The sequence below is a fragment of the Salarias fasciatus genome, chromosome 15, assembly GCF_902148845.1.
Source record: "Salarias fasciatus chromosome 15, fSalaFa1.1, whole genome shotgun sequence".
Taxonomy (NCBI): Eukaryota; Metazoa; Chordata; class Actinopteri; order Blenniiformes; family Blenniidae; genus Salarias; species Salarias fasciatus.
This window is the reverse complement of record NC_043759.1, coordinates 29,336,184-29,346,477: the sequence shown is the minus strand read 5'-3', so window position 1 is coordinate 29,346,477 and position 10,294 is coordinate 29,336,184. Positions and strand designations below refer to the sequence as shown.

Below are 10,294 nucleotides of genomic sequence, written 5' to 3'. Positions count from 1 at the left end.
ACTCAACACCCTCCTGGCTGCCAAGGCTAAGTAATGATAAAGTACCACTGGAATCTCTACTGGAAGATGTGAACACAGCACTGCTAACAATCCCTACCAGCACCATCACTGAGACCAATCAGCTGATATATGCAACAGCAACAGTCATCCTAGAGATGCTTGGCTACAAGTAGCCGGAGTGACCAAGAACCTCCATGGGAAAGGAGGCTAGAGGCAAAAATCATGGCAACACGGAGAGAAGTCAGCTTCCTCACAGAACTAAGCAGAGGGGTGAATCTCAAGAGAGAACTGCCCAATAACTGAGGCACTGGAGACTGCTAAGCAAAGACTCACAGCCCTAGCTACCCGCCTAAAGAGATACACCAGAGAAGTGGAGACCAGGGGAATAAACAGGGTGTTCTCCTACAATCCAGCTAAGGTCTACTCTCAGTGACAGGGTAGTAAGACCACAGCAGACCCACCCAGGGCTGAGACTGAGCAATACTGGAAGAGTATCTGGGAGAAAGAGGTGTCACACAACACCAATGCCCAATGGCTGGCAGGCCTGCAGGCAGAGCACAGCAACCTCCCAGAACAAGACCCAGTAGTAATTACAACAGCAGATGTACAGGCAAGAGTGGCCAAAATGAAGAGCTGGACTGCTCCAGGGCCCGACAAGATTCACACCTACTGGCTTAAGAAGCTAACTGCACTCCATGAATGCCTTGCAGCACAAATGAACCAGCTGCTAATATCAGGGACCCCCCCAGAGTGGCTAACCCAAGGCCGGACAGTCCTCATCATGAAGGACACCCAGAAGGGAACAATACCATCAAACTACCGGCCGAGAACCTGCCTCAGCACCACATGGAAACTCCTATCAGGCATCATAGCGGCCAAGATAAGTAGGCACATGGATCAGTACATGAGTAAAGCACAAAAAGGGATTGGCAATAACAACAGGGGGGCCAAACACCAGTTACTGGTTGACAGGGCAATCGCCCAAGACTGCAAGGCCCGCAGCACCAACCTGTGCACTGCCTGGATTGATTACAAGAAAGCCTCTGACTCAGTGCCACACACGTGGATACTGGAGTGCTGGAAATTGTACAACATCAACAGGACTCTAAGGAGCTTCATTCAGAACTCAATGGGGCTGTGGAAGACCAGTCTAGAGGCCAACTCAAAGCCAGTGGCACAGGTGAGCATCAAATGCGGCATATACCAAGGAGATGCCCTGTCCCCCCTGCTGTTCTGATAGGCCTGAACCCCCTCAGCCAGATCATTAGCAAGAGCGGCTTTGGATACCGGTTCAAGAGCGGAACAATTGTCAGCCACCTCCTCTACATGGATGACATCAAACTGCATGCCAAGAATGAGTGTGGCATCAACTCCCTGATTCACCTCACCAGGATATACAGCAATGACATCAGGATGTCATTCGGACTGGATAAGTGTGGACGAATGGTATCTAGAAGAGGGAAGGTGATCACAACTGAAGGAGTTGAATTACCTGAAGGGAACATAACAGATGTGCAGGACAGCTACAAGTACCTGGGGATCCCACAGGTAAATGGTAACCATGAGGAGGCAGCTGGAAAGTCAGCCACAGCCAAATGCCTACAGAGAGTAAGACAGGTCCTGAAGAGCCAGCTGAATGGCAAAAATAAGATCCAGGCCATAAACACCTACGCCCTACCAGTAATCAGATACCCTGCTGGCATAATATCCTGGCCACTGGAAGAAATGCAAGCCACTGCTATCAAGACAAGAAAGCTCCTTACAATGCACGGAGGGTTCCACCCTAAGTCCAGCATACTGAGGCTGTACACCAAGAGAAAGGAGGGAGGCCGAGGACTAGTGAGTGTCAGAGGCACTATCCAAGAGGAAACCAAGAGCCTCCATGAGTATACCAAGAAGATGGCCCCCAGTGATGATCTGCTAAGTGAATGCCTCAGACATTAAAAGCCCAGTAAGGAGGAGCCAGAGGAGCTATCATGGACAGACAAAGCCCTGCATGGCATGGACCACCGACACATTGAAGAAGTGGCTGACATTGGAAAAACATACCAGTGGCTGGAAAAGGCTGGACTGAAGGACAGCACAGAGGCACTAATCATGGCTGCACAAGAACAGGCCCTGAACACAAGACCAGTAGAGGCCGGGATCTACCACACCAAACCAGACCCCAGGTACAGACTGTGCAAAGAAGCCCCAGAGACAGTACAGACATCACAGCAGGGGGTCAGATGCTGGCAGGCAAGGCATACATGGAACGGCACAACCAGGTAGCGGGCATAGTAATAATAATAATAATAATAATAATGATGATGATAATGATGATAACAATAATAATAATAATAATAATAATAATGACAATAATAACAACACATTGAATTTTATACCACCTTTCTAGACACTCAAGGACGCTTTGCAATTGAGAACAAAACACAAAAGGAACCAACAGACAATGAACACAAAAGAAAGAGTGAAATTACAGCTGATAGGCAGATTCAACCAGATGGGTTTTGAGTCTGGATTTGAAATGAGGCAGAGAGTCGATGTTGCGGATGTCTGGTGGGAGAGAGTTCCAGAGTGGAGGGGCAGAGCGGCTGAAAGCTCTGCTCCCCATGGTGCTGAGGCGGGCGGAGGGCACAGAGAGGTGGAGAGAGGAGGAAGACCTGAGGGAGCATGAGGGGGTGGCAACGTGAAGGAGATCAGACAGATGGGGGGGGCGAGATTGTGGATGGCTCTAAATGTAAACAGGAGTATTTTGAAGATGATCCGGAATTTGACAGAGAGCCAGTGGAGCTGCTGGAGGACGGGGGTGATGTGGTGAGAGGAAGGGGTTTTGGTGATGATGTGAGCTGCTGAGTTCTGGACCAGCTGGAGCTGATGGAGGGATTTGTGGGGGACACCAAAGAGGAGTGAGTTACAGTTGTCGAGGCGGGAGGTGACGAGGCTGTGGACCAGGATGGCAGTGGTCTGAGGGGTGAGAGAGGGGCGTAGGTGGAAGTAAGCAGACCGAGTGATTTCCATTTTTTTTTTTAACAATGTCTTTTTATTGTTTTTCAACAACAATTACAAAGACAAAAATAAACAAAACGAACAAACAGCACCCCACCCCAGCTATACCGGATCATAGAATGAATAAAAAAGAAAAAGAAATACAAAGCTTGAATACATTACAAAAAATGAAAGTTATGTTATGTCAGAAGATACACCATCAAAATAAGTCAGAAATGGCCGCCACTGATCATAAAATTTTCCAATGGAGCCTTTTGTAGTGTGACAGATTTTTCCAAATGTAAATGATTCATGACCTCTTTAATCCAATGGCCAAATGTTGGTGGACATGGATCCTTCCATTTATACAGAATAAGTCTTCGAGCTAGCAAAGAGCAAAAAGCAATCAAGTCCATCTGGTGTGTGTTTAAGGCACCATTTCAAGAGACTACTCCAAATAAGGCTGTCAAAGAGAAGGATCAACAGTTTTTCCACAGATGTCAGGAAAAGCCTCAAATATTGTTCGCCAATATTCATAAAGTTTCGGACACGTCCAGAATGCATGAAAAAGCGTAGCAGGCATTTGTTTACAGCGGTCACATGATGAGTCCAATACCAGTTTGATCTTAGACCATTTGTCTTTGGACCGATGCAGACGATGCACCACTTTGAACTGAACCACAGCTTGTCTAAGTGAGATCGAGGAAGAATGGATATTCCTTATAACCTCTTTCCAGTCTAAATCTGATATGGGTCTGCACAAATCTGTTTCCCATTTCCGTTTCAGTTGAGCCAGATTAGTTTCATGATATCAAGCAAACAGGGAATATATTATGTTCAGCATCTTATTTCCATCAGTACGACAGTTTAATAGATCGTCCATCAGTGAACAAGAGAGAGAAAAGGGAAAGCGTTCGAAGTTAGATCTAACAAAATTTCTCAATTGTAAATATCTAAAGAAATGTGATTTAGGAATATTAAATCTGTCCACCAACTGTTCAAAAGACCCAAATGTGTTATCAATGTACAGGTCAGGCGCAAACGAGGCAACCTACCTGAAGGAGTAAGCACCTTTCTGTCGAACTTGTAGCACAAATGGAAAGTGACCCGTCTTCTGAGTTGTCTGATTTTGAGTATGTTAGACCTCAAAGAAACTACAGAACTTACCTCGAACAGCTACTCAAAGACAGAACTGAGAGCAGCCGTTATAGGCCCGAGGAAAGAGAAAATACCATGTCCAGGAGTGACAGTGTTTCAGAAGATCTTCCTGTGGGAGGTCGAGATCGTCCTGTTGAGGAGGATGAGCAGAGTAGATCCCCTGAGTCCGATGCCAAGCCTGAAACTGCCTCTAGCGAAGACCAGAGACACCCAAATCCTCACAACATACTCCCCCCACAAACACCTCCTAGACCCAAACGAACACTTAAACCTGTTGTCAAACTCACTTATGATCAACCGGGTAAATCCCGAGATCAACCTCTCACCATAGTACACAGAGGCATTACCATAAACATTGGTAAAACCTCGTTATACCTTCCATATGGTTACATTACATCTGATGAAGATATCAGGCATTTAGGAGGGGGAGGATGTAACCCAGACAACTGTGAGAGAATATATGAAGATTATTGAATTATGGAATGAGTTATGCAAAGGAGTGAAATTTATGTTTCTTTGAGTAAATGTTTACCATCTGACTGAAAGGGATGAGGAATGACATGTATGAGTTGTATTTTATTTTTGTTTTGTTTTGAAGGGCAACAAACAGGAAGTTCTGTGTCTGTGTTTTCTTATTGGCGCCATGGTGTATATTAGCTTGATTGACTGAATCTGGAGGAGGAGGTGTGTCCTATGCATATGCTTGACGGCAGAAGCCATGGAGCAGGGGACGCGGCCGTCGGACTGTTTAAGTGTTTTTCCTGAGATCGCTAGCCCAGCGGTTGTCAGGGGACACGGAGTCCTGCTTTGTGGACCGGCGGTAGTCCGGAGCCACCCGGTCTGGCCGGTTACAATCCCGTTTGGGCAATCAGTGCCGTAGTCTTCGCTGGCACAGCGATCCGGCCTGGAGGTGAAGACCATGACCTTAAGGAAGGCGCTGAGGCACAGGACGGCTGACTGGGCTCCCTGGACGCTTCTGCTGATCATCACCATCATCACCATCATCAGGACACTTCTGGATTCTCTGGCACTGGATTCACAATACTGGAGCTAGGGATCAGGTACTCTTTCTTTTTTTATTTGTGCTCTGAGAGCGAAGCGGCCTTTGAGTTTCTGGCCTCACCGCTCCCAAGCATCGCCCAGGCCTGCAACTTAGGACAGTAAGCCAGGTGTGTGTGTGTGTGTGTGTGTGTGTGTGTGTGTGTGTCTTGGAGTGGGCCCTTCATACTTTACTTTAAACCCTGTAAAGCGGATGGATTTCGGTTTCGGTTTACTTTATTGTTTCAGTAAATTATGATCTTTCTTTAACTTCTGGTTTGGTGTTTTTGCTTCATCTGCTTCTGCTCGTGACTGATTTGACTCAGGGAGAGCAATTAAGTGAAGAAGCTTCATCCCATTTATTCAATAGACAAAGATATAAGGATCTGGGAGGCCCTTACCTCTGACAGTGGGTAAAGGTTACAAGTGTATTTCCTTTCTGTCCCAGATATTAAAAGCCTCGTCGCTCACCGAGGGGATAAACATGATTATCTGAAACAGGTGCCCTAAGTAATAGGAGCCGAGCAGGTAGCCGAGCAGGTAGGCAGCTGACTAGCGGTGAGCAGCGGCAGCAAGGTGCGCCAGCGTTGACTGAACCGCGGGGACAGTGGCAGGTTGGGAGTTTGACTGGGGCGGTACACCAGTCAAACAGTAACGCAGGTGTCCTAAGGCGAGCTCAGGGAGGACAGAAACCTCCCATAGAGCAGAAGGGCAAAAGCTCGCTTGATCTTGATTTTCAGTATGAGTACAGACCGTGAAAGCGGGGCCTCACGAGCCTTCTGACTTTTTGGATTTTAAGCAGGAGGTGTCAGAAAAGTTGTGGCGGCCAAGCGTTCATAGCGACGTCGCTTTTTGATCCTTCGATGTCGGCTCTTCCTATCATTGTGAAGCAGAATTCACCAAGCGTTGGATTGTTCACCCACTAATAGAGAACGTGAGCTGGGTTTAGACCGTCGTGAGACAGGTTAGTTTACCCTACTGATGATGTGTTGTTGCAATAGTAATGCCGGTTAAGTTCCCGGAATTTGGTCATAAAATACTAATAATGAGTTTCGACTTCTGGCCGTCAGATGTGCTGCAGGTAAGCCTCGTGCATATCTGTGAAAAAGCTGAGCTCCCACAGTGACACTGACGTCTGTCAGGTGCTATTTATAGTAACAGAGTGCAGCGGCGGTCTGCGATTTTTCCAAAATGGCGACATTAACTGAAAAGCCAGAGCAGCGCGTAAACATTAAATTCTGCTTTTTGCTGGAAAACAAACAGCAGCAGAAACACTCAGCTTGTTGCAGCAAGCCTACAAGGATGCTGCTCTGGGGAAGACTCAGGTCCATGAGTGGTCCGGGGGTCTGAGAAGGGCCAGATGTCGGCGCGTCAGGTCCGCTCAGCCGTGAAAACAATGCTGAGCTGCTTCTTGGCTGTCCAGGGTCTCGTCCACAGCGAGTCTGTCCCTCCAGGTCAGACTGTAAACCAGGACTACTACAGGAAGTCCTCAGACGCTCCGTGAGGATGTGAGGAGGAAGCAGAGCGTCGTGGCGGAGTGGAGCCGGTTGATCCACCACCACAGAGCGCCAGCGGACACGGCGCTGCGCCTCACGCAGTTTCTGGAGAAGAATGAGATGAATCTCCTCTCCCATCCGCCTGATTCTCCAGATGAAGCCTCCAGTGACTTTTTCTTGTTCCCCAAGTTGAAGAAGCAGCTGAAGGGACAGCGGTTTGCAGATGTGGAGGAGGGGACAGACAAATCGCAGCCGGCCCTGAATGGCACAATTACGCACGGGTCTGACGACGCATTCGTCAAGTGGGAGACACGGCTGGAGCGCTGCATTAATGCAGATGGAGATTATTTTGAAGGCGACGGTAAAGTTTTATTTTGAAATGTCAGAAATAAAAAGCTACAATCAAATTCCAGGAACTTTTGGGTCCCCCCTCATATGTACCCAGTATGGACTGGAGGTCCCAGGGTCTAGATGGGAGACACCTCCAAAGGTGGTCCAGAACAATCGAGCCAAGATCCTGTGGGACTTCCAGATCCAGACTGACCAGCAGGTGACGACCAATCAACCTGACATAGTGGTGGTGGATAAACAGCAGAAGACAGCTGTGGTGATAGATGTAGCAATCCCAAGTGATGGAACATCAGGAAGAAGGAGCAGAGAAGCTGGAGAAGCACCAAGGGCTGAGGGAGGAGAGAGAGAGAGTGTGGGGCGTGAAGGCAACAGTGATACCAGTAGTGACCGGGACACTGGGAGCAGGAACCCCCAAGCTGGGAGGATGGCTCCAGCAGAGACCAGGAACAACATCTGAGAGCTCTGTTCAGAAGAGCACAATCCTAGGACCAGCTAAGATCCTGCAGAACCCTCCAGCTCCCAGCCCTCTGGTAGAGGACCGAGCTGGAAGGAGACAGACACAATACCGCCGGGGTGGCGAGAACACACTTTATATATATGTCAGTGGCGAGCAGTGACCTGTTTCAGTGGTCATGCTGAAGTGTCAACTACAGCCAGCGCCCAATTTTTGGGTATTTATTTATTTATTAATAAAAACACGTCATGTTTTTTACGGAGCCCCGGAGGTGTTAGGCTGCAGAATATTTTATTAAGGCGAGGGAACGCCTTCTGTAGTGTGGGTACGCGTTAACAAAGCGTTCCCTCTACGCTATGTGAGATGCCTCTGGGGCTCTGGACATCTCCGGGGCCTCGTAGTTTTCTAACTAGTACATCAATGCGATTTTAATAGACACTCTCACACTTGCCCCATGTTACCAACAACAATGTGTTGGAATTTACAGTGCCGGTATAGGTAAAGGATAAATGAAAAAGGAAATATTCAGGACTGGCATATGGTTGATGCGCACACACAGTAATGTAACCAGCTCCATGGTCAGCCAAATAATATAAATATAAATAATGCCCGCAATGTTACCAACAACATGTTGGAATTTACAGTATTCGGAACTGGCTCAAGCCCATGAGGTGGGCTCAAGCCGAGATCAGCCGCGCTCGAGCGGAGCAGGGGAGAGGAAAAAAATGTATGTCCAAAAGCAGCGCCAGGGGGTTTCAGCACCATGGACAGCACGCGTAAAGAGTTTTGAAAACTTTTCAAAGATATTTGCTGCAAGGTAAATTATTTAGGCCTCATTAATGAAGACACTAACATATTTCCAATAACAAGTTAGTTGAAGAAGCAAAAAAACTGGTTAATGAATAAATACAGTGACGTAATCGACAAGGCCAGTAACATAAAAACACACTCAATAATACATAAATGTCCTACCCTATTTATAGATGAATTCCATCCTACGGGCCTTCTTGGTAAACTCCGCGATGACTTTGTCATAGAAGCTTTCATCCGACTTGATCTTCTGAAGCATCCTCCGTTCAACAGACATGATGGCAAGGCCAGACAATCTCTGCTGTCTCATAGCATTGCGCTGATACGTCTTGATCAGTTTTAGTCCAAAGAATGTTCTTTGTACTGAGGCAGTGGTGGATGGCAGAGTGAGGAACAGTTCACACAGTTTGAAGAGTTGAGGCATGGCATCACACAGGCCATTTCAGCACATGAAATGGGTTAATTCCGAGGTGTTTCGTTTTTTCAGATCAGGAGACACATACAACACTTTCAGCTCACTGCGCTAAAGCACATCATCAAAAAAATGTCCATAAGTGTATTTGAGAGAGTCAGATGTGCTGTCTGGAAGAGCCTGCTCATAGTGATGGAATCTGGAGAAGTCCAGGAGGCCCAGAAATGCCTAAGATGAAAGACGCTGTTGCATTTGGGAATCAATCGTGTCCAGCACTTTGAAATAAAGTTCTTTATATTCCGTCTTCATGTCATTTGCCCCTCTGCACCTCTTTGCTGGGTTCTCTGGTTCCGGGACCAGAGCAAAACATGTTCAAAAACATGTTCAAATTCCCCTCTCTGTCTTTGCAACTGTTCTGCTGTTCTCTTCATTTGATTTACACAATAGCCAATATCAAAGCCTTTGGTTTGCAGGATGTTGAAAAGCACATCTGTGTTTGATAAAACATCGGAAAAAGGCTGCAGAAGAAATACGACTTTGGGGTCCTTTAAATATTGCAGAAAGCCTCCTGCTGAAAGAATGGACCTCTCGTCCCAGCCCAACGGGTTGTTTCTGATGTCATTAAACAGTTCGATTAGTGCTTCGTGGTTATCCTTTGCTGTGTTCACCAACCTAGACGTGTAATTCCACCGAGCTGGGGCAGCTCGGGGGAATCGCCCCTTCACAATGTCATCAAGAGCTTTGGTGCGCCTTGCAGAGGTGGCAAAAATGACGCCACACCATTTAAAGTTGAAAAACAAACCTTGCAGTCTTTGATAGTGCTGCACGCTTGTGACAGCACCAAATTAAGAATGTGGGCAGTACAGTGCATGAAAAAGCAAGACGGGTATCGGTCCCTCACGAGACATCACTGCGGCCCCATCATATGTTTGACCAACAAGCTTGTCACCGCATTGCATTTTATCCACAGCGGAAAAAACATGCTCTGCGAGGGCCGCTGCTGTTCTGTCAGCACTGACATCAGAAAAGCCGACAAATCTCTCCACCTCTCCCTCATTGGTGACATATTCAGACAGTAGAAAGCTGGGCGAAGTCGGACACATCAGTCGTCTCACCAAGAAGTATAGCTACAAAGCTTGCACCTTTGATTTCAGATTGTATCTCATTCAACACCACACTCGCCACAGCTTCAATCAAATCATTCTGAATGTGGCTTGACATGCCAGAGGACACAGTACATGACTCCAAATGATGGGCAAGCCTCTGGTCATATTTCCATAGTAGATTGACAAGTTCAATGTAGTTACCATGGTTTTCTGATCCTTCCCCTTCTGAGTGCCCTCGAAAGGCCTGCTCCTGTGCTCCAAGGTAGACAACGATGTCCACAAGCCTCTTCAACACGTCCCGGTTCTTTTTTACCCGCGCGTTGTGCTGCTCTGTGGCGAGTCGCAGTCCCTCATTCGGCTGATGATTGATCGGTGTGTTTCCAAACGTCTGCAGGTTTACCACACAAAGTATGTGCGGAGATGCGCGCTCATGCCTGCTCACAGCAGTGTGAAGGTTGTTCAGATCGTCATAACCTGTCGTAGA

General features: G+C 47.3%; 1 long non-coding RNA gene across 2 annotated transcripts in view; it reads right to left on the bottom strand.

The window, feature by feature from the left end:
- Positions 1-5,887, bottom strand: part of LOC115402164 (uncharacterized) — a 22,802-nt gene extending 16,915 nt beyond the window's left edge. For both annotated transcript variants that reach the window (XR_003933089.1, XR_003933090.1), the window contains exon 1: positions 5,774-5,887. This is a non-coding gene — a long non-coding RNA (uncharacterized LOC115402164). The remainder of the gene's footprint in view (positions 1-5,773) is intronic.
- Between the last annotated feature and the right edge of the window lie 4,407 nt (positions 5,888-10,294).